Source organism: Crocodylus porosus, unplaced genomic scaffold, assembly GCF_001723895.1.
Source record: "Crocodylus porosus isolate Cpor-Errol unplaced genomic scaffold, CroPor_comp1, whole genome shotgun sequence".
In the NCBI taxonomy this organism is placed as follows: Eukaryota; Metazoa; Chordata; order Crocodylia; family Crocodylidae; genus Crocodylus; species Crocodylus porosus.
This window is the reverse complement of record NW_017728947.1, coordinates 79234053-79258980: the sequence shown is the minus strand read 5'-3', so window position 1 is coordinate 79258980 and position 24928 is coordinate 79234053. Positions and strand designations below refer to the sequence as shown.

Below are 24928 nucleotides of genomic sequence, written 5' to 3'. Positions count from 1 at the left end.
TTACACATAAACTACAAGCCATCAGACAGTATTATTAATTACCTCTTTCTTAACGTCAGTGCTGATCATGCTCCCCTTATTCCACTGTGATATGAGCCCTTTTGGTAATACAGCAAGCCACCACTCCTTGTATGAGGGCTCTGTTAACTTATTTCTGAAAACACATGCAATATCTCACCTTGTAAGCCCAGGCAAAGAGCCTTGTTTCTATTATAAGCACAGACATTGCTGTTCCTCAGAGCAGCTTCTTTCTGGTCAGTCTCCTTAGTTCTGCAGTCTATCTAAAAGAGACTGAAGTGCTTTTATTCTTCCTTCTGGGGATTTTTTCCACTTCATTTTTGTACAGCCTTTATTTTTTTGTGATGGGATATTCAATTTTAGTCCAGCTGGCAGCTTGCTTTTTTCTGTGGTTTGGGGGACTTTGCACCATGGTGCTAAGTGGAGTAAAGCATCCGGTAGAACTGAAGCTATAGATAGCTATATGTTCCACAGAGGACACTCGTACCAATTGCAACACTGTCAAATAGTTTTATGGGACGCTCCATCACTGTAAGCAGCAAATCAGAGATTTCTCTATTGACTGGGAAAGCAAAATACAGACCTATGCCAACTGGCTCCTTCTGAGCAGTAACATTAACTGGATATAGTTTTGACAGTCTTTCTTCATTTCCCAGGTCCATATCTCATTGGATGTGTGGAATGTGGGCAGTTATGGAGTCTATGTTCAGTACAGTTTAGAGGATGTGTGATAACTACTCTTCTCTGGCCACATTTGGTGACATTTTTATTATAATTCAGAGATTGATCTGAAAACAGCATATGACATATGAATAATCTCACACCTTGGGCAAAATAAATTCTTGGCTGAAATAGCATATTATCCTAAATGGATTAAATTAAAGACACAATCACCTGGTGGACAGCATAACTAATAAATGCACACTCTCAAAGAAATGGTGGGACCTAGAGCTCTTTTGAACTGAGAAAACCTTTAATTAGGGGTTTCCATGGCGTTCTAAAAGCAGATCAAATGATGTTAAGGGGAAAGGTAGTGTATACACATCAGTCATCATCAGGTATTAGTTTGGACTGCCTAGTTTGTATGGGACCCAATAAATGGGGATTACTAGGGGTGTGTAAAGTGGGCCCCATTTGATTTGGATTCAGCCCAAAGCAGGGACAGCAATTCAATTTGTTGACTCGGATCATTGTCACCGATTTAATTCAGCAAATCCGAATCTGAAGATTCAATGCTGATTCAGAGAATCAGTGATTCAGACACAGACACAGATTTAAATGTTTTTTATACATACCTCGAGGTACCAGCATGGCTTGTAAATGCTGCAATGCTGGGGTGCATGGGGCATCCTACAGGAGTGGGGGGGCCCTCTACGTGGTCGGCGGCAAACCTGGAAGTGGACTCAAAGCACTTCTGGTCTACTTCCAAGTTTGCTGGGGAGTGAGCTGCCTCCCCCCTGTGCCTTCCAGCTCAGCAATCGGCCGTGGGGGGACCCCAGCTGCCCCCCCAGATGAAGGAGGCACCAGTTGTCAAGCCGGGAGGGCGCCGGGGGGGGAAGGGGGAGAGCCCAACATGCTCCCCGATGGATCCAGAAGTGGACCGGAAGTGCTTCTGGATAACTTCTGGGTCTGCTGCTGAGTGCGGTGGGGAGCCCCCATACTTCTGTGGGATGCTCCATGCACCCCAGCATTGCAGCATTCACCAGCTGCCTGCTACCTAGAGGTATGTAGAAAAAACATTCAAAGTTGTGTCTATGTCTGAATCATTGAATCTTTCCAAATCTCTCAGAATCGATCTGGATAAATTAAAGGGTCCTCTGATTCAATCCAGATTCAGAGATTCTGTGCCAAATCATGCCAAATCTCCACCAGACTGAATCAGGGACCAAAGCTTCACACAGCCCTACTTACTACCTCTTTCAGACATGGCTTTAACAAGGGTCATTCTTCACAGATTTAGAAATTATAAACTCAGCAGGGAGCACTGCAATAATTTAGTCTCACCTCCTGTATAAAATAGGCCACAAGACCTCCTAGATTAATTCCTATTTCAACTACAGGATAACTTTCAGAAAATCTTCCCATCCTGATTTAAAAATTGCTAGTGTTGCAAAATACACAGGACTCCTTGATACATTGTTACCATGAGTGTTAAAAATGTACACCTTATTTCAAGTCTGAATTTATGCTGGTTCAACTTCCAGCTATTGGATCTTTGAAATACATCTGTCTGTTAAATTGAGAAGACCTCTGTTATCAAATATCTATTCTCCATGCCAGGTCTTACAGTCTATGATTAAGTCTATTAGTTGACAGATTCCCCCCCCATTATCTTACCTAACTGCTAGGGTGGGATACCACTGGACTAAGTAGCGTAGTAATGGAGCCCCTTCTCAGAGGTTTTGAAAAACAGAGTAGACAACTGTATGGGAATATACTAAGCAATCTCTTGAGGTTACTTCTAGCCCTATGTTTGATTCTAATTCACACCTTAATCTTATTTCATAAACTAAGTAGATTGAGTTCCTCGAGGCTTTCACTGTAAAGCACGTTTTCCAATCCTTTAATCATTCTTATAGATCTTCTCTGAAATCTCTCCAGTTTCTTAGGATCCTTCATGAATTGTGGAATCCAAAATTGGATACAGTACTTTGGTGTCACAAGTACTAAGTACTGACATGATGACTTTCCTACTTCCACTTAATATTCCCCTTTTCATACATTTAAAGATTGCCTTAACCTATTTGGCCACAACCACACAAGGAGCCCCTGGTCAGCTGATTTCCCGCCACGAACTCCACATTCTTTTCTGAATTTCCCACCCTGAAAATATGGCCTATTTTCTTTATGACATGCATTCATTCACATTTGTCTGTATTAAAACACATAGTTTGCTTATGCCCAGTTTAGCAAGTCAATCTGATTGCTCCCTCTTGGTGAGCTGTCTTCTTCCACTGTGTAGGCCTTAAGTAATATCATTACTATAACTATCATCCTAAAAGGTCAAAGGTCAGAAATCTATCATTAAACCAGTAGACCTTTCCTTCTGATACTGAAAAAAGTTCTGGGCAAACATCCTCACAATCTTTAGAAAAACAATCTGACCACCACATGCAATGTGAGTCTACTGCCTTCTTCAACTGCTGTGTCAACTTTTCTCTCTTTTTCTCCCTCCTTCTCATGCTCTGCTTTCTGTCTAATATGAGTTCCTTTCAGTCAGTCAGGACAAATCTATCCTTGCAACTCTGCAACACTGTGCCTAGAGAGGCAACCTAAATACAATATCTGAGAAGCTGTATTCCAGTATAAGTTTATAACAACTGGGAAGAACTAATTTAATACTGAAACATACTTGTAGACTTTCAGCAACTAAAATGCACATATGAGAGACAAAAGCTTTTCTTGGGCCAAATCATCAGGGCCTGCTAAGTCTTCTGTGTACCACTCCCATACATTCTGCAAAATTCAGAAATAAAATTAATGGAGTTGCCCTAGGAATGAGTTTGGCACAACAAGTTTCTGTAATTCTCATAATGGAATGCTGCTAATGCCAGCTGAAACCTTTTAAAAGTTATCTTACTTGCAGAGAGGCAGTATGGTTTGGTGGACGGGGTACTTCTACCATTGATCACTATGTGACCTTGAGCCACTAACTTCACCCCTCTGTTTCTCTTCCTATGCTTTGTTTAATTAGATTGAAAATTTATTTGCTTAGTACTACCCCTACTGCAATAAGACCCTGATCTTACGTGGGGTTTGTAGATGCTGCTTTAATATCAACAATTAATAGTAATTATCCGATCAACCTGTATAATGGCAGCACTATTGTGACTATGCTCGCAGTGAGTTCCCTTGATCTATATTTTCACAGAGCCATGGGAACACTGTAACACATGTACCTGCTTTTGCTTACAAACAATGCCTCCTGAAAAAACCCTAGCAATCACTGATGTTCAAACTCTCTTAGCTGATTCCACAGATGGGAAACCAGGTGAACAGCTTAATTGACTGTATGCTTTAAGTGAAACTTCTTTTTGTTGCCATTCACCACCCAGTATCATTCCCCCAAAGAAAGCTTTCCATGTTGTGATCTTAGGCAAGATTAATTTCCTGCCACCCAACAGTAAGTTGGTAAATCTGGCAAATATATACTCAAGTGTGTTTAGGCCATCTAATTTGAGGGAAAACAGCTGTTGTCAAACAGCTGGTGAGGTTCCATCTTTGAGATTATCCACTTTCTTCATATGTCCCAAACGCAAGTGAAGATCAGACTAGATATTGACATAGCACTGAAAAAAGGAACTCTCAAGTTACCAGAACTCAAGAGGGACAAATGAAAACACAATATCTACCTGTTAGTTTATAAGCTGTAGTCTTTTCATATGGCAAAATTGTTCCCATAGTCTGGGAACAATTTACTTTATAGGGACCCATCCTATCTGGCAATATGTTCCTCAAAGTAGTATTGGGTATGGAAGTTTCTAATAAGAGACTGACCTTTCTTGCTACAGACAGAGCTTTAAAGACTCACTGAGGCTTCCTGGAAATTCCTAAGAAACCCTTTTTTTTTTCTTTTTTTTTTTTTTTTAGAGCTGAATACTACCAAACTTTGGACAAGATCAGAGCCAGATATGAACTTTGCAGCTGGCCTTTAGATTTTTAATGGGCTAAACCAAACTATATCATATGACACACACTGAACTCAGAACACTTCAAAGTTAGGGTTTGAACAATGAGACTTGGGTCCATTGCCAGTTCCTTGTAGAAATAAGTTTGCTTCTTTGTCATATAGTCTATTTCTTTTGCTACTCCTGTTCTTTATTACTAGGGTCATATGGCAAAATACAAGCCCTTTGTGTTTCTGTGTGTATATATCTATATTTCTTCCCTAGCATCTTATTTCTCATCTGGAGCTGTAATCAGTCTCTAAAGAGTCACATCTAGCTGGAAAGGAAAAGACTGCAATGCTACCGGCTGTAGGGTCATCTTCAGATGGGAACAAGAGCAGAAACAGGAGTAGGAAGCAAATATCTTACTGGGGAAAAATCTCCATCTCACAGAGCCTCCTGAGAAAGCATAACTCACCATCTGACTGTTTCAGACAATTGAAGCTGACAGAAGCTAAACCAGCAGTTGCACAAAATACAACAAGAAAGACTTATACTTACAGGTGGCTTGGAATGTACTGCATAATATTTTAACTGCTAAGCTTCCATATCAAGAGGGTCAGCACAATTGTTAGATGTCTGTATGATGACAGAGAATGCATCGTGCACTCTATAATACCAATCAGAGCTAGCTGTCTGTCTCAGCTCATACCCTGGAGAAAAATAAGCACTTGTCTGGAGGAAGTCAAAAGAACAGGACACTTTGCTGTCTGATAGGAGAGGTGAACACACATACCAATTTGTCACAATCAATTAACTACAGTATAGTAGGCTAAATAGCAATGGTAGCAAATGATTTTTAACAATATTAATCCATATAAATGTTCTTTTGTTTTGTACTATATGTTATTTGTTATATTATAAACTACATTATGTGCTTACTCATAAACAGCGCTGCTGAGTCACAGAGTACTACAACAACGCACACTCAAAGGAATTGTCACAAAGCTAGTATGAATTAGTCTTTCTCAGTATGGGTTGGGGAAGATCACAGCTGGAGTATTACATTCAGTACTGGGCATTTCATTACAAAGACTATTGAATAGAAAGAACAGAAAGAAAGAAATTAGAAAGAATATTGACAAACTGAAGGGAATTCAGAGGAAAATCAACAAAAATGATCAAGTGGCTGAAGGAATTGACTTATGAGGAAAAATGTACCCACTTACATAAACCTACAACAGCAGGTAATCAACGCATTTTAGTGTACCAAACAGATCAATCATTTCTATTCATAAAAATATTCTTCTTCTCCACTATATGAAAACTTATGGAACACTGATAGAACTTAATGTACCCAGGGACTGTATTCCTTTTGAAATCTTTATAACATATTTCATATATAAAATCAACAATGTGTTGTAAATACAAATTGTGTTTCCTTTCTGGAACCAAACAAGGGGGTTGACTTAAGGTTCAGTTCAATGGGCAGCTAAGAATTGGCAGGATGATGAGTAGTGTGGAATCATATGGGACTAAAGAACGCAGCCAGGTTTTGTAACTGTTTAGTTCCAGGCTCACCACAGTTTGGTGGAGGTTTTTTGTAAATTGTATTGGGGTACCAGCCAGGTTCTAATGAAAGACATTCCCCACCTTATTTGTTTATAACACTTTCTCGAGGAGCAATTTCCTTGGGTTTTGAATCTGTGCAAGAAAAGAAAAAATGGATTGTTGTTTGAGAATAGGAGACCTGTTCTGTCAGCCCAAATAAGACCCTTCCTAAAGTGGATCACTCTGTAGATGTGTAGCAGCTTGGTGAAAGGTTTGTGTGAGATTCTTAGGTGGGAGAGATGCTTGGCTAGGACATGGAAATACTGGCCAGTGATGTCAAAAAATAAGAGAAGTTATAATAATGCCTAATTCTTATATAATGATTTTTCTTCATAGAGCTCAAAGCACTTTGAAAAGGAAGTGAGTATCACTACCCCGATTTTACAAGTAGAGAAACTGGGACAGAGAGAGAAGTCTTGCCCAAAGTCTCTGGGCAGGCCAATGACAAAGCTGAGAATAGAATCCAGTTCTCCAGAGTCTTTCTCCAAGGTTCGGCTTGCTCAATGACAGTGCCTAAGATTTTATGGTTGTGGGAACCTTGAATCACTTCATATCTTATATGTAGATGATTGTAAGCATATAACCAATACAAAAGCCACTGATGCTCCCTGTCTGCAGCTATGCCTGCCACAAACTTTGTACACTCTTTGTGATCCCCTGCTAACTGGTGTTCAGTACTTTCTGCTGCTTTCTCCAAAGAACCCTTCAATTCAGCTGTCTCCACTCTAGTGCATTTCCTGGCTGTGTTGCACATGAACGTGGTCTGGGTTCTTAGTGTCAAACTTCAGAAAAAGTCCAGAGTCAGCTCAGAGAACACTCTCAATGGAGAGTTAATAAGCTGTTCAACATCTTAAGTGGGGTTGTTGTGTTTCCAGCAGGAGACACATGGGGGGGTTACTGATTAGAAGCCAGGATGGAAGCTCATGGGAGCTGTCTGTTTGTCTACATGTTGTGTGCTGTGGAATCTGCTTGCTATAAAGCTGTTTGGCAGGAAAGTAGCAGGTGCAAACCAATGTCACATTTGTATTATGATGGTTAAATCAGAACTCCTAGAGTGAACTAGACGCCCTGCAGTCTTTGTGACTAGAAATGGCATGTTTCACAGGAGGATCAAGAACACAGCATACTACCATGGGTCTTTTTTCTGGGGTGTGAGAGAGGAACAAAAGTGAAGAGCAACGAAGTCAACACAGTAACTTTAATTCTCTTTTCTACTTTTTTTCACTGTCTGTGAATTTCCACCATAGGATAAGACACGGCATGCATCATGAAGGGGGTATCTTCTTTGGAGTGTTGGGGGAAAATTGAGGACATGAGGCTCATGGAGCTTCTGACTGTCCTCTAGATTCCCCTTCTCTGAACTTGGATGGGAAACCAGCAAGTTAATTCAGCCTGAAGCTATGTTTACCCTGTGAAGCAGCCACAGCACAGGAACTAACCACGGCTTGTGGAGATCCTATGCTCAACAAAGGTCAGAAGGAAGATGAGGCAAAGAGTAATCTTAGAGATGATCGCTGCCTCCTGATTTCCTACAAACCTTAAGGGAATCTGTGAGTTGAAGGATAAGGTGCAGGAGGCCAGACCACATGAAGGCCTGGCCCTTTCCCTTCTCAAGGCAGAGGAGGAGATGAGAAGTCTTTCAGAAAAAAACCTATTTGTAATCATTTGGAAAGCTAGGAAATTAAAGGAAAAAACCAGGAGCTAGCAAACTGAATTTCTATTTGTCTGTGGCAAGACTGCACATTCCCTTAGTGCAAAGGCTTGGAACTCTTTCTCTGACTCATCTTGATCCTGCAAAGAGACAGCATCCATGGCAGGGTATTTATTGTGTGCATTTAGGTTCAATTATAATTTATTTTTAAAATATTATAATCCCATAAAAAATGTCTGCTGGATTCTAACTAACTTTCTGTGAAGAAGAAGAATCTCTTCTACTGTTAGAAAATTAAAATAGCAACAATTATATATAATTTAAGATGCACATAAAAACATGGGGCATAATGGCAGGTTAAGCTGTCTCACTTTGGCTCCAAAGCTGTAAACGCAAGCCTGGTCATGGATTCATGCTGAAGGCCCGTAATCAACCTATCTGTAAATGGGCAAGTACTTATTTGCCCTGGGTAGTCAGAGATAGGACTTGTGAGTGGTGTTACATCCCCCTTTTGCATGCTGAGGACAGAAAAACTAGCCTATACGTTACCCATATAAGCTTGATGGGTTGCTAGGCTCAAGTGGACCATGATTTTCTGATTCACAAAACCAATATCCAATGCTGAAGCACTGCTTTTAAAACCTCTGCTCTACTAGTAATGGATACTTAGCTCAAAGGTTCCCTGCCACTTATATATGCTCCAAAAACTAGAGCTTTTATCCACGCTTCAAGCTTTGATGGAGTGTTGCATCAGGCTCCTTCTCTGTCTTATGAGTCTTCGTGCACTGCTCACATTTCTCATTATGCTTCTTCATTCTGGAGCTAAAGTATTCCCTTCTGAACTGCTCCATCTACCTCTCCCTCTGGTATGACGTCCATTCTACATCCCCCTCCTACACACACTAAGACACTCCAGACCTGGTGCTTGTACCTTCTAGAAAGGACTTCTCTGCAGATCCAAGTTTCACTATATCTTGCCACTTGTCTCTGGCGTCTCACATTTCGACCTCCTGTTACAACCTTTGTCACCCCTTAGATCTTCATTTCTGTTCCCATCTGGTTGATGAGCAGATTACTATATAACCTTCTGTTACTAAAATCCATCTCCTTTCCCCACCATTTGGCCCTGTTTCGCTCTATGAAACTCTCCCCCTTCTTCCTGATGGTTCTGATATCAAATAAAAGATTCCTTGTCCATACTATCAATGTTGTACGTCACTGCAGCCTGCTGAACTTCTGCTGCTATTTTCTCCCAACTCCAGCCCTCCTCTCTTCACTTTTCTTGCTCAAACTTCCATCTAGTGCCTTTTCTGCCTTTTTTGTGTCCCTCTGCCACCTTTACTGTTTTCAGCTCCAGACAGTCCATAGTTAAAATCTTCCTTACAAAGGTCATCAGGTTGGTGGAGTGAAATACAAACAGAGATATGAGAGAGAGGGTAAAAACAGTAATTGCCCAATAAAGTAGATCAAGAGTGGGCCCTGATTTAGGACAATGGGCAATAAGTTCCATTGCCTGGAGACTCCCTGTGTCCCCCACTGCCCCGCACCTCCTTGTCAGGACTTGGGTCCTATGCCACCTCACAGAGAGGCATGGGATGGGGTGGGTCCCAACTGGGTGGCATGGAGACTTGGGGTGGTATAGGACCTGGGGAATCCCCAGTGCCTTGTGTCTCCATGGCAGGTCTTGCATTGACCCGTCCTTTCTCAGGAGTCATGAGTCAGCATGGGTCCCAGCATGGAGGCACAGGGTGCTGGGAATTACTTGGCTCAAGCACTACCCCATGCCTCCTTGCCAGGACCCACACTGACCTAAGCCTCTGCTGGGGATTATCCAGCTCCTGTGCCTCCATACTGGGACCTATGCAGGCTTTCTCTGCTTACAGAGACTTGCTTGTACAGCTCCTAATGCAGGTCTCTGTAAGAGGGGAACTGTGACTTTTCCCACTAACAGAGAGGCTGCCCAAGATTCCCCAGGGCACATCCCTATAAGGTACTCCCAGGGCTTGAGGAGCCCAATCCTGCATGGGAATTATTAGTGTGTACAGAATTAGGCCCTTCAAGCTCCCAAAGCACTTGCCTGGGGGCAGCTGAAGAGTGTGGGAAGCTCCAGGCTGCAGTCACTCTCCCATCACAGTGCAAACAGACATCCACAACAATAAAGTGCCTCTATTTAAAACCATGTTTTTTCATGGTACTAATGTAGTGCAACGAAGGGTAGGGACATCTATTTGTTCATCATTTGTGCCACGATAAGAATTTTAATAGCAGTACAAATATGATATCAGCTGACGCCTGTTTCTACCTAGAGGGATGATGGGATGGCTTAACTAGCCATCTGAATGACTTCATGCAACCAAAGAATGGGAATAGCGGCATATGGCATTGGGGGTTTGGGACTGTAAAAGGGATACAGCAAACAGCTGATGAAGGGAATTTGAAAGCAAGATGATATCATGGCTAGCAAGCTGGTCTGATAGATTGCTCTGTTCCCCTCCCCCTATATTTCCACCCCCTCTCTCAGACTTCAGCTCCATTCCTGCTGCTCACCTGTTTGGTCTGCCTACAAAAAGGAAAACAGAAAACCCTGGTGCACAGGACTCCATTTTGAAGCTAAAGCCTGGAACAGTTCTGTTGGCTTCATCCAGGTAGCAGTTGGTAGGGCAGGACCAGCTGGGGTCAAATGCATATGAACTGCCACCAAAGAATGTCATGCTTGTTCCTTGAAATCCCTGTCACAGCTTGGACACAGAGCGCTTTGGAAAATTGATCTTTAGAAACCTAAGTCACAGCAGCATTATGGAGAAACATAATAGGGACTGGGACTACGGGGTGGAGAAGAGAGGGCTGCCAGTCCACATAGATTCCACAAGAACATTCAGGAATCCTCCTCCAACTTTTGCAGGATTTTAGAGAACAAAACGTGAGCCCACGCCCCATTTGATCTCTATATCTTATAGCAGGGAAACATCACTTGTATGAAATCACCATAGAGATACTGCTTCTCTAAACTCTGCTCTGAGCCCCTATGTGGGTATGGTGTTTCTAATTTCCCTTTCTTTTTCTGAATGGCTCTACACCCCATCTGGAATAGTCTTCCTTCTTCTCAGGTAGCTGTGCTCTTTTCCACGCTTGCTTCTCCTTGAAATCCCCAGCAATTTGATTCTCCTCCCCAGAGCCTTTAATATACACTAGTCTTCTTTGAGTCTTCTTGCCTGAAGGTGTTTGTTATGCACTGAAACAGCAAAGATTTTGTAGTGGGCATGGGCAAAGGGTATCCAAAGAGCCTCCTACCTTTGGAAATAGGTCTCACCATCCCTTCAGTAATGGCATTTGTGGATGTTTGAGTCAAAGGAGGTTGCTACTAACTGACCTCCCTTTTGGTACGCAAAGAGTGGATTACTCATGGAATATGAAATGCCATCTTAATCTCACTGATGGTCTGCTCAGGCCTATGTAAGGTAAGATGGTGGTGCAATGAGATGAAAGCTTTGTTCTGTTACTGTGTCTTGGGCCTACTCTGTGGGCAGAGGACTGTGGACTTCAGGGCTTTCGAGACAGTACCTCCCACCAGCTCTGCAAACAGTAAGGACTTGCTGGTTCACAACAGTCAAGTACAAAAAACTCAGGAAATACTGTAATAATATCATTTAACCCCTAAATGATATATAACATCATTTAACCCCTAATATGCTGGCAATCCCAAGATTGACAGCAGTCAGGCAGATAAATGCTTCTCAGGATACATACATATACAGATGGACAGGTCCAAAGGGTTATGTCACACCTGGCTGACCAATGCTAGTGGTATGTTCCCTACAGCTGAGCTTAGCAAGCAACACAAAGTAATGGAAAGAGCAGTCAGCACTTCTACAGAATTATGAGAATGGAGGACAAAGAAAAGGTAGAAATGTTGGCATGGGATCTTCACCTGGAGATTATTCCTTGTTTTAATTTTCCCTAAGCTAGAGCTGTAAAAGAAACAGAAAGAAAAAGTAGAAAATTAAGTGCGAGTTCCCATGTCTGATTTCTGTCACCCTTTTTTGTCTTTATGGAATCTCAATGCCCTTCTGAATAAATGCCATTTCTCCTCAAACTGCTCTCTGCCTCTCATTAAGATGTTAATAGTTAAAAATTCTCTTTCAGCAAATAGATACATTTCTGTCAAATCAAGCAATATTACAGGGTTAAGATTTCTGACCCATATGAGATCAATTAAGCTCCAGTGCTAGTGGTGACTGCATTATGTGACAAAAGAGAAGTGGACTGCAAGCCCTGAATATGATTCATATGATCCCATCTTGTATTAAGGATGGCCACCTAGTTTGTAATTTTTCTGAAGGATTCTAATATTATACAAGACTTAGTTTGTCTGTCTGTCCGTAATGCTTTATTTACACTCTGACCGGTTGTCTGAAACAACCGGAGTGCTCCAACAGCATTCCGGACAGACGGCGGCGTGGTGAAGCGCCACCATGATGGCGGGGATGGAGCGGATGGAGCAGGGGGGGCAAGGTCAGCACTGCTGACCTTCCCCCCTCCCCCGCCCCTACAGCAGAGTGTGGGAGAAGCAGGCCCAACCCCGAAGCGGCAGGGGGCAGGGGGGCAGATGCAGGCCTCAGTCCCCGTCTGCCCTCCCCCGCAATGATTCTTGACGGGGAGTTTGCTAGTAAAGTAAAAATATCATGACACTGCAATTGGACATTGAAATGCTTCTATCTCAAATGTCCCCACACAAATTAAATTTAGTCAAGTGCCATATGGTAGTGTCAGTGTATGAAGAGAGATGATCATCAAGGAAAAACAATAATACTACAAGGAGTTGTAAGAGTTGATGCACAGTAGAGTTTTACTGGGCCCTTCGTCCTAAAAATTTCAACAACAAAAAAGAATATTTTAGTTGGTTTGAAATTTTTCATGTTTCTGATTTCAGCCCCCATTGCCAGAAGAGGCCAGTAGGGAATGAGTACCACAGCCTGGTCACACTTAGCACAGCTTCCTGATGTGCCACATGTTTGTTAGGGTAGGAAGATGCTAGGGATAGATGGGTCCAAAGGTCTTTTCTTTTGCCAAACTACTGCAGTCCTAGAACATGGGAACGTTCTCCTTGCTAAGTTTCTATCAACAAAGGAGCAAGACTGACATCGTCCCACCTCCTGGAGAGACTGGCAAACACTTGGTATGATAGAGATGGAAAGAAACAGTCTCACAAAGCTAGGTATGAATTCTTCATAGTCATGTACACTGCAGGACACTGGGTCATGTATCTTATGCTGACTGAGAGCTGTCACGTTCTGGAGTTCTTCCTAAGCCATCAGTGCAGTGCCATTAACCAGTTGCCCATGAATGTGAAAACTGACAGAAGGATATCTAGAAGGGAACCCTTTTCTATCAAAGGCTAAGGGGCCAGTCAGCCCAGATCTGAAGCACAGGCCATTTAAGAATAAGTGTTTGTGCCTACCAAAAGGGAGTAGCTAAGAAGGGGTCAGAAGGGTTCCTATTGAACTCATGATTCTTATTAATACTGATGAAGCAAAGCAAGAGAAAATATGCAAGCCAACTTTTAAGGGCATATCAGTATTGCCTCTGGGACTACCCTGAGAGAGCTCCCTTGAAGCATAACTTACCTATATGCTCCCACTCCACACACACCAATACCCAGAAATGAGGCAAAATGGCCACCTGAGAGACCAGCTCATAGGGATGCATTCAAGAATGCTAGATGGCTACATTTCTTCATGCAAGGGATTTGGTGTGCACAGAGCAGAAGCAAGTGGATGCTTGTGTTTCAAGGCAGTACTTCCGAATATGCTACAAAGTTGGTGCATGCATGCCCTAGGAGGAGTGGGAATATGCTGCCATGAGCCAAGAGGCTCTGGCTTATAGAAAAAGTTAGCCATTAGAGTTGCACTGAACTGCTATATTTTAGCATTTGCTGAAGATTGTTGGTTCTATCAATAAACGGTGCCTCAAAGAAAAGGCCTGAAGTGATCCTGCATGTGGTGTTAATTCTTCATGGACAGAGGAGACAGGCCAGAAGCACTGAACAGCTGGTCTGTGTGAGCATCCTACAAGGCTGTTCATTGCAAGAGCTACAGTTTTAGAAGGACAAGAAGAGATCCAAGAAAATATCTCCAGGTGTAGTGATTTGGTTCTAATCCAAACCTTTAAAATGCACCTACCACTTGAGCATTAGGAGAATGCACTTATTTCAAAGACCCTGGGCTTAAATTGTTTTTGTTGCTTTTAATGCTCAGATAATATTTCTTTTCCCTTAAATGAAGATGCATTCACAGCATGGCAAACTCAGTACTATCAGCAGTGCTTAATAACACTGGGGCTTCAAGCAGCTCTTGGAAGTGTGCCACCTACTAGCCTTCACCATGTCTCAAACACAGTACTGCTCTGAAATGTAGCTTTGTTTGTGTAGGCAACTGAGGGGCTTGAAAAAGAAAACAGTAAAAGGATAAGCCTAAAATCATGCACCACCAAGGCTTGGACAAAAGAACTATTTGAAATGTATTTAACTGAAGTTAATGGCTATGATTTTCTTCAGGACATTAGGGAGTTGAAGGTGGGGAAATCTAGAAGCTAACTGATGTCTTGATCGTATGTACCCTGAATCAAAGGGACAAGGGGGGGTCACCCACCCACAGGGCTCTGCCCCCCTCATTTCTTATTTTCTAGTTAACTGCATGCATAGTACAGTAATAGTGGAAACTTCCTGCATGCCAGCCATCCTGCCTGCCTCCCCAGGTGCCTACCATCCCATAAGAACAAGCTCTAGGTATCCCTGGCCTTTCAGTACAAGTAACCAATTAAGGGCTTATCTATAAGGGTAGCTTTTACTAAGTAGGCAACTGTAGTTTAGGACCTGGACTCAGACCCACCAATTCATTTCTTACAGACTATCAGACAGCTGCAAGAAGATAGTGGTTTTCTGTCATTACTAATGTGGGCTAAGGTCAACTGGGTAGTTAATGAGGGAGAGCATCACTCATTTCTGGCACAACTCATTTGACTCCAGGGGTTAAACTAGGAGTACACTGGATTTGGAATTTTTTTGCTTTGAATTCATCCCCTATATCACCTTAACCCTGGGTTGCTGTATCATTTCCTCAGCTCTACCCTAGATTTACTTGAAGAAACCCTTATCTATTGCTGTATTGACAAATTAGGGAACACCCCCCCAAAAAGACTGACTAAAAATCAAAGATTTCTTGCTTTCTTTGGAAATATTTTCTGTGCAACTCAAGCAGCCCTTATACATCATCTGGAAGTGTCATTGTTTCAAGTTGACATAAAATCAAGATCCTTACCAATAACAAGCATTGAAGATCCTGTGGTATGTTTCAGAGGAGAAGGCAGGCTAATCCTATTGTCCTGAGCAATTTTTCTAATTTAATTCTGCCATCCCATGTTGATATATTCTTCTTCTTTCCTTTCTGTCTCAACTATCTTTGGGTTTTGCATAACATTACGTTTAGTACAACATAATATCAAAACTCCCTCTTGTACAGTACAGTAATTGTGGGGGTATTCTCTTGCTGAATGTGTACCAATCCATGAAGACTAAAAAAGTGAAAAATACATTTATGGAACTGGAATGAGAGAGGAGTAAGAGGAGTAGTTAGGTACATGAGAAAAAGCTAAGTGGATGGAACAAGAAAAAAAGGACAGGATTGGGGAAATGAATGGGTGAACTGGTTCACATTAAATAAGAACCTTTGCCCCAAAATAACACTGAGACATACTTCAAACTAGTTTGAATTCAGCCAACTTTAGGAGTAACTGAAAGTTGTCACTGCCATTCAGTACCCTAAAATGGGTTTGGGGTCTTAGGCTAGCTCCTCAAGAACAGGCATCACATCACAATGTACTACCACATTGGCCAGTGATAAACCTCTGTTCTATCTCAGAGAGGTCACAGAACAAATGGATGTAAACTCCCCTCTTTTCTACAGTGGTAAAGTCCTTCTTTTGTCAAGGGTGAATATCTCCTATGCTGAGAAATCAACTACTTTCATTAGTGCTAAATGCAATGGCTTTTTAAACAGTATATTTAAGTTACACTTGGTTACATTTTGGTTTGTTGACTTTTACAGTATCATGTTAAATACTTTTGTTTTAATTAAGCTAATAGCTGAGCTGTGACGCTGGGTATTATTTTTTACTTCATTGATTTTATTGTTATGGAAAAAAGTATTCCAAAGAGCTTAGCATAGGCTCAATGAACTGAACTGGACAGCCAGCTCAGCACCTTAGGAACCAAACCTATTGCCACCTGCTGTTAATACTGAGCAGATAGGCTCTGATTTTCAGAACTGTTAATACTCACAACTTCAGATTAAGTAAACTGAAACTTCAAGTGTTTAGTATGTTTGAAAATTAGGTCGATATGCTCTGATCCCACAGTCCATGGATAATACTGACAAACCTTCTGACTTCGAAAGCAGGTTTTTTTATGTGCACAAGACATGACTGGGCCTATAGTTTCCAATTCAAAGGCAGCTTGTGCAACAGTTCTATGAACTGTCCTCTAGTTGGATGGAAGGTAAATAATGCTGGCGGTCACAGTTTCATAGTCGATAGCGTCGGAAGGGACCTGAGCAGGTCATCAAGTCCAACCCCTGCCATGGGCAGGAAAGAATGCTAGGGTCAAACGACCCCGCCTAGGTGATTGTCTAGCCTCCTTTTGAAGACCCCCAGGGCAGGAGCCAGCACCACTTCCCTTGGAAGTTGATTCCAGATCCTGGCCACCCTGACTGTGAAGTTGCGCCTCCTGATATCTAACCTAAACCTACCCTCTGCCAGCTTGTGACCGTTATTCCTGGTCACTCCCGGTAGTGCTCAGGGGAACAGAGACTCTCGCATGGCCTGCTGGTCCCCCTTGGCCAGTTTGTAGATAGCCACCAGTTCCCCTCTCAGCCTTCTCTTGTGGAGGCTGAACAGGTTCAGGTCTCGTAGCCTCTCCTTGTAGGGCCTGTCCTGCTGCCCCCCAATCATGCGAGTGGCCCTCCTCTGGACCCTCTCCATGTTGTCCACATCCCTCCTGAAGTGTGGCACCCAGAACTGGAGTGATATAGGACAGGTGTGAATCATAAAGCTTTTTGTGTCATAATCAAGAAGTAAAACATGGCTTATATAGCTTCAAAATTATAATATATGACAAAGCAAAATATTGTAATTATTTGTATTTAGTTGTGCGACTTATTGAGAATAAAAAGAAATGTAGGTTACAAGACTACAATTATTGGAGGCACATACAGATTTCTACAAGAAGGAAGGCTGAAAAAGACTAAGGATTAGTTTGAGAAAGAGAAAAATGTGAAGGAACATGAGCAAGAAAGTAAGTCAGGCACCCTTATGTTTGTTTGTTTGTTTTTTGGTTGTTTCTTCTCATTATACGCAATTACTCTATGCAACTCCTTGCCACAAGGTAACATTCAAGCCAAGAACACAGCAGGATATTTGACATATCTTTATAAAGAAAACACCCAGGATGAAGTTGTGTTGTCCAAACAGAGATATAAATGCTTATGCTTCAGGGCATAAACCAACCACAGAACTAATGGGCCTTAGGGAGGAAATTTCCATGTGGACATGCTATAGTACACCTACCCAGTAGGGGGCTTCTTGGTCCTCCACTGAAATGTTTGGTGTTGGATCTGCTTGAGAGAGCATAATGAATCAGACTACTAGCTTCTTCTAGCATGCTAGTTATCAGAGGCATAAAAGCAACGTGCCTTGGATGTTGGTGGTGGCTAGGTTACTGGCAGCCATTACCATTATTGTGGTGCCTCTAAATAAGCACTTAGGGTTGATACCCTGCTTGGCTACCCCTGGAATCACAGAATCATAGAGAAATAGGGCTGGAAGGGACCTCAAGAAGTCACCTAGTCAACCCCTTGTTTGAGGCAGAACCATCCCTATCCAAACCATTCTATCCAAATCCACTATCTAACCTATTAGCAAAACTAGTCAACCCTGACAACATCACAAGACAAGACACCTTAATCTGCCACAAGTGAAGAAGCAGGACCACTGTGGCCAAATTTCTGCTGCTGCAAAGGTTCTTAAAATATGTTTGAGAAATCCAAGGAAGAGGGCCACACTGCGACTACAGACGAATGCAAAATGTCTCTGCCATCCATACCAGTTTGACCATGGGTAAAATTCCTTCCTGACCCCAAATATGGCAATCAGTCTGAGTCAGTTTGGAGGTGCAAGACCCTCTAGCCAGGGACCTCCAGATTTAAATCCCAGCAAGAGTACTGTCACATCCAAGTCAAAATCTCTAGCCTTGCTGCAATCAACGGCTAATGCTTCTGAAGAAGGCACCCCCCCCCCCAAAACACATAACAGCAAGGGTGGAAAATGTAATTTCCTAGCTGGATATGGCAGCCGGCAAAGCCCGGAAGCAAGAGAAATACCTGTAAGAGGACACAGGCATAGCTACTTCTAGATCAATGCATATCCAACCTCTTTTTGAGCATCTCCAATGGTGAAGGATCCAGAACTTCCCTAGACAGTCTATGCTACTGCTTCAGTGTTCTAACAGTGAAGAGGTTTTTCCTGATATCCAATTGAAACCTAATTTGCAGCAACTTCAAGCCACTGGTCCATGTCCTACTCTTCACAGCAAGGGAGAATAGGTGTTTTCCCTCTTCTTCATAGCAGCCACTCAGACATTTGAAGACTGCTATCATGTTCCTCTTAACCAACTTTTCTGCAAGCTGAACATGACTGTCTTTCAACCTCTCCTCGTATGACTTCCCTTCCAAGCCCTTTATCATCTTTTCACCAGCCTCTGGACCCTTTCTAACTTCTTAGTTAAAGAACCACAGCCTTTTAAAAATGCGGAGCCCAAAACTGCATGTAATACTCTAGACGAAGCCCAACCAATATCAGGTAAGGCACTATCACATACTGTGCTTCGCACCTAATGCTTCTATCGTAGCATCCCAAAACCACATTCACTTTTTGTGCAGCTACATTGTGCAGATACTGCAGATACATACTGAGTCTGTGATCTACCCAGACTCCTAGATCCTTCTTTGTAGTGCTCCATCCAGCCAGATATCACCCATTTTGTATTTGTATTTTACAATTATTCTTCCTGAGGTGTGGTACTTTGCATTTTTCACCACTGAATTTCATCTTGTTAGCTCCAGCCCAGCTTTCCAGTCTGTCAGGATCCTTTTGAATTGAGCTCCCATCCTCCAAAGTATTCAGAATCCTTCCCAGTTTCATGTCTCCAAACTTTCTCAAGAAGCTTTCTATTCAAGTATCCAAATCATTAATAAACATGATGAACAGCACTGGGCTTAGGACAGACCCCTGTGGGACTCCACTCAAAATCTCCTGCTATTCTGACATAGAACCAATTATAATTGACCTTAGCTTGTGGCTATTGAGCCAGTTGCCTATTCACCTTATAGTAGTTTTGTGTAGCCCACATTTCTCCATTTTTTTTTTTATGAGGAGGTCATGTGGGACTTTGTCAAAAGCTTCCCTGGAATCTAAATACACTCTATCCACAGCATTCCCTCCATCCGCCCAAGCAGTTACTTGTCAAAGGAAATTAAGTTTGACACAAGCAGAAATGCTGGCTGCTTACAGTCAGCCTTTCCTCCTCCAGATACTTGCAAATGGACTTCCTTATGATCAGTGGTGGTGCTGGGGGAGGCTTGGGGGGGAGGGGACTATAGCCACCCCAAAAATTTGCCTTAGCCCCTCCGTAGCAACCCCTCCCAGCATCACCCCCGTCCAAGCCCCCCTCTCCCTCCTGAGCTGCCACCACCCACCCCACACAGCTGAGTCCACCCCACTTCTACCCATAGCCCACAGAGGCACGGCATTCCTGGCCCAGCCCAGCCCAACCCATGGGGCCCATGTCCCACCTTTGTCTGTTCAGCCCCCATAATTTTCTGTCCAGGCTACCCCCACCCTCCCCACTAAGAAGGGGCTGGCGCTGCCCCTGCTTATGATGCACTTCAGTAACTTCCCAGGTATTGAGGTGAGGCTAATTGGTCCATAGTTTCCTGGGTCCTCCTTTTTTGCTTTTTTTAAAGGGGCACTACATTGGCCCTTTTCCAGACCTCTGGTACTCACCCATCTCCCAGAACTTCATTGCCAAGCCTTCTGAGATCTCCTCTGCCAGTTTCCTCAGTATCCTGGGACAAAGTTCATCAGGTCCTGCTGACCTGAATTCATTACAACCCTTCAAAAGCTCTCTGAAGGTCTCTTTTGTTATCTTAACCCTCAGTTTGTCCCCTAACTTATCCAGTTAATTCTTATTAGGTATCTGGTTGCAGCTTATCTTTTTTATGAAGAATGAGCCAGAGCAGCTGTTGAATAGCTCTGCCTTCTTTGCATCTTCTGTTAAGAGTTGCCCATCGCTATTTAACAATGGGCCCACAGCTTCCTTGATCCTTCTTTTCTGGCCAACATACTTATATAACCTTTTCTTTTGTCTTTAACCTCCATTGCCAGGTGCAGCTCATGCTTTACCTTTGCCTTCTGGATTTTGTCTCTGAAGGTTCTTGCTCTTGTCTAGTGTGCCTCCTTTGTGATCTGTCTATTTTTCCATTGCCCGTATGCTTTTCTTTGCATTTCAGGCATCCTAGAAGCACCTTATGCAGCAATATTCATTTGTTACCATTTTTCTTCTGGTTTCATTATGTTGGAATAATTTCCTGGGCTTCCAGTACTGTGCCCTTTAGAAGCTTCCAGCCCTCCTGGCTGCCTTTATCCTTCAGTCTGTCTTCCCATGGCACCATATCTATTACCTCCTGGTGTCAGCTGAAACTCCATCTGTTGAAGCCCTAGTTCTGCTACTGCTAGTTATATTTCATTGTAATATGGTAGTGTTTTTATTTGTACTTCACTACTGTCTACATTCTGTCATCAGGGCCCCAGTCTGCTAATCAGTTTTTAGGAATAAAGTCCAATCATCTTCACCAAAATTTACTTGATAGAAATTTGTTTACCAAATTCATTTGCCAAGTGTTGATACTACTCCTAATGGAAAATGTTTTGAGAAAGCAGTTTAACTTAAATGTGCAGACAAGTGAACACCCCTTTTCATCCTTTCATCAAACGTCTCATCTCTTTTGTTCAGGGAATTAATCAGAGTTCAAGGGAACAGGGTTTTTTTGGTCAAATCAGCATCTTAAAATACTAGCAGCACCACACGAAATTCTAGACACTAGGAACAGGGATGGATTGCTACTGGTGATTTTGATATAGTATTTCATCTTTTCTTGTAGCGAGCGGTCATGGGCTAGTAGCTGAATCCATGAGCTGAGAGTCAGGACATCTCAAGTCTATTCCCAGTGATGCAATGAACTTGCTGGGTAACCTGCATGAAGCAGAGCTTTTCTGCCTCAGTTTCCTTCTCAAAGAATAGCAATACTTTGGTAATGTTTCTGAAAACCACCCTGAGATCCCTAAATGGATGGGGCCAGCCAAATGTAAGCATTACCCAAGACATTGCTGCCTTCTTACTCTGAGGTTCAGAGATTTGTTTTCAGAAGCAACCATGCCTGATGACAGCAGTAGTCAGTTTCATGGCTCAGTCCACCCATTCTGTCAGCTGCTGATCTCAGGGGATACATATAATCATCACATTTATCGTGACGGCAATGGCAATAATGATACCATGCACACTAATGAAAGCTAAGTGCACATGTCACTTTCTAGGATGTTTGGCGCTTGGGCAGTGTCGCCTGCCAGCTGTCTTTGTCCACAGTGCAGCCTGTAATTTAGTTAACAAAACAAGTCATTTTGAAGATCAATCATTATACTGGCTGCCTTTATCCATTCATTTTTGCTGCCTGTTATAAATGCAGCAGGTTGCACAGAGGGGATCTTGTAAGGTGGAAATGATGAAAAAACAAGTTTAAAAAATAGGGACCGCTCCTCCCATGTAGTCTGTTTAGCTACTGCTTCTTACTGCTGTGTTGTAACATTTGCCTCTTTTCATGTGTGAACCACTACTCCTCCCCAAAACCCATATTAAACTAAGATACTTTTGAGATGTATTTTATAGGTCTTACTTTCACAGCTGCCTTTGCACTTTTAGGTTCCTGTCAGTAGTATAAAAAATTAAGAAATGCTTAGTGTGGTATCTGTGGCCTGACCAGACATACCACTAGAAAGCTATTTTTACAATATACCCAGTCTGCGTTTTCAGAGCCCCGATTTGACTCAGCAGCTGAACCTTCGAAGCTGAACTGCAGAATTTGATTGCTATGAAGAAGCAATGTTACACTTTGCTGATGTGTCAAGTCCTGTTGCAGAGAAAGTTAGGGAAGGAGAACAAAATCTGTAACAGATTCAACCTTTTCACTACTAAGGGAGAATGTGCATTGTGCTTCCTGATTGAACAGTAGTGGAAGCAACACTCAGGGTGCAAGGGCATTACAACGCAGAACTGCAATTTGGATCAGAATTCCCTCCAAGCTATGGTCCGCATCCTCAAGTCCTGACTTGCTTTTGATTCAGTCCTTAGGTGACTCATGCCACTGCTAAGTTATCCTCTCTATACCAAAGTCTCCAACTGGACTGCTATTGTCACTCTGCATATCAAACAGGCTTTATCTCTTCGAGTACTGTAGCCATGGACATTATAATGAGGAAGTAGGAGGGAGGTTCCGTTTTGCCCTGAAGGGCTTCAGAGTGATAGTGTAAGAGCCTTAATTAATGGATGGAGATGCTACTTAGGCTCACTCTTGTCATGTAGTGCTGCGTATGCAGGAAATACAACATCCTTGGGTTTGTAAATGTAGCAGAATCCGATTCTAAGTACTCTCCAGCTGATTCTAAGTGTCTTGAGTCATGACCTAATCACATGGTATGCCCTAAACTTTTCTCTTTAAAATGTTAAACTAGAGAGAAAATGGAAATGTAAGTATCTCTGGCATATGACTTAAATCATGGTTCTTGACTGGAAAATGCACGTCGTGGAAAAACATTATCAAGCCTGACTTTCCCTAATCTAAGTGGTGCCTCAGTATCTCATAGAAATGCCATGAGGCTTAATCCATGATTATATTATATGGGATAACCAGTGATAACCAGGAATGAAGTTATTGAGCTACTAACAAAAATATGGAACCATTCATTAAAATCAACTATTACTGTATACAGAAGAAATGTAAAATAAATGTTGTATAGCTCCATAGAAAAGGATGATTAAAATAATTCATATCTGATATGCCAGGATAGCAAACAATTCACATTGTTTCTATAAGAGAAAAATTCTGCCAGTCTAATCTAGTAGAATTCTTTGAATTTGCCAACTAGACAAAAGAAAATATGTATATGTTAGAATTTAGCTGAAGTTGAAAAAGGACATTTTTCCAGATGCCAGTTATGAACTAAGTAGCCTTTGAGTGAGAGACAAAATGCCTAAGGGGATTAGAAATGGGCCAAGAGACAGAAAACGAAAGTAAGAATAAACAGTTATTTTTTCAATAGGGCAAAACTAAACAGAGATGTTCTATGCTAGGAGCACTGTCTCTCATTTCTCCCAGCTGTAGAGAAAGGGGTTGGGGGAGAAATGAGATGACAGAATTTGCAGCTGGCATATAATTATTTAGGCTGTTATTTAGGAGGAGCCTTACAAAGGAGGGCAGCACAATGGTAGATGAAATTCATTGTTGACAGATGCAAAGGAATGCACATTTTGAAGAATATACATGCTCCTGGGTTGTAAATTAACTGGAACCACTCAGGGAAGAAACTGGAGGGCATGCCTCTCAATCTGTCAGGGCCTAAATGTGAGACACAATATCTGACAAAGACCCAAAATGAGGGGGACAAAAAAAACCATTCATGCAGGAAACTTAAAATGCTGTCCCATTCATTTCTATATGGTAAACAGCTTTTTCCCCTGTAACTTCTTTTCCATGCTTCTGCATTTCTGATGTTAATGTTTTTCAACACTAAAATTCAGGAGACACTGAAATCATGTGGAACGTGGGCAATCTGGAAACCAAAATGAACCCTGTCTCTTGAAATGAGGGGCATGCTATTCTAGCTAGCATGGGTGGGTAATCACTGGCAGTGAAGATGTGGCAACACATAACTCAGCACTTCCTAGCAATCAAGGTATGAACCCCTGGTCATTCAGTTGCTGTTTTTACTTTGGCTAGCTAGTTTAAAGCTAGCTTGGGCATACCTATGTGTGCTACAATCAGACCTTCATTTTAGTGACATCCTTTGTATTACTGTGGAGAGATCAGTGAAAATTTCTCAAGTGTGTCAGAGAGTTTAAAAAAACCCCCAAAACACTGTTAACATGTATAAAGAATGAAATAAAAAATTGTTGAAAACATTACATGGCCATTATATAAATCAATGGTACATTTTCACTGGGAATACTACATTCTGAGACAGGGCAAGTACAGCTGAAAGTGCAATAAAAAGAAAGGAAAGGTCCAGAAGACTAGTAAAATTTACAAAGGAGAAAAAGAAGATAGCAGGCAGCATTGGTCTGGAGAAGAGGTCTGGAGAAGTGGTGAATAAAATGATAAGAATAAACACATAACCAACGGTTTAGAGAACATAAATGATGAGTTTCATTTCTCCCCTTTCTCATGGTACAGGACAAAGGCGGAACAACAAATATTGAAAGAAAACATGCTCAAAAATAAGAATACAAATTTTTTTTATGCAATTTATAATTAATCTGTAGAGTTCACTGCCACAAGATGATACTAAGGGTCCTTGGTAGGGTTCAAGGAAGGATCATAAATTAATATGGATAACAAAACACTCAGAGGTTTATTACAGAAGACTTATTTTAGAGAAGAGATATAGAGTTTCATGCTTCAGAACATAACTCAACAAATAACAAATGGGAGTTAAGATCAAATCTCTCCTTAAGCAAGTTATTTTATAACTGTATACTAAAGAGTTTCAAATGATAAGTGGCCACTGTCAGAGGAAGGATAATGGAGTAGTTGGACCACTGGCGTGATCTGTAACAGTCATTCTCAGAGCATTACAATGCAAACAAGTTTTGCCTTTGGTAATA

The 24928-nt window shown here is 42.0% G+C and overlaps 1 protein-coding gene and 1 long non-coding RNA gene across 10 annotated transcripts in view; one reads left to right on the top strand and one right to left on the bottom strand.

The window, feature by feature from the left end:
* LOC109321471 overlaps positions 1 to 7579 on the top strand; it is a 29981-nt gene extending 22402 nt beyond the window's left edge. The window contains exon 3 of the long non-coding RNA XR_002104064.1: positions 3890 to 7579. This is a non-coding gene — a long non-coding RNA (uncharacterized LOC109321471). The remainder of the gene's footprint in view (positions 1 to 3889) is intronic.
* The window catches only part of NRXN3 (neurexin 3), a 1400777-nt gene that overhangs the window by 189004 nt on the left and 1186845 nt on the right, over positions 1 to 24928 (bottom strand). The window lies entirely within an intron of this gene.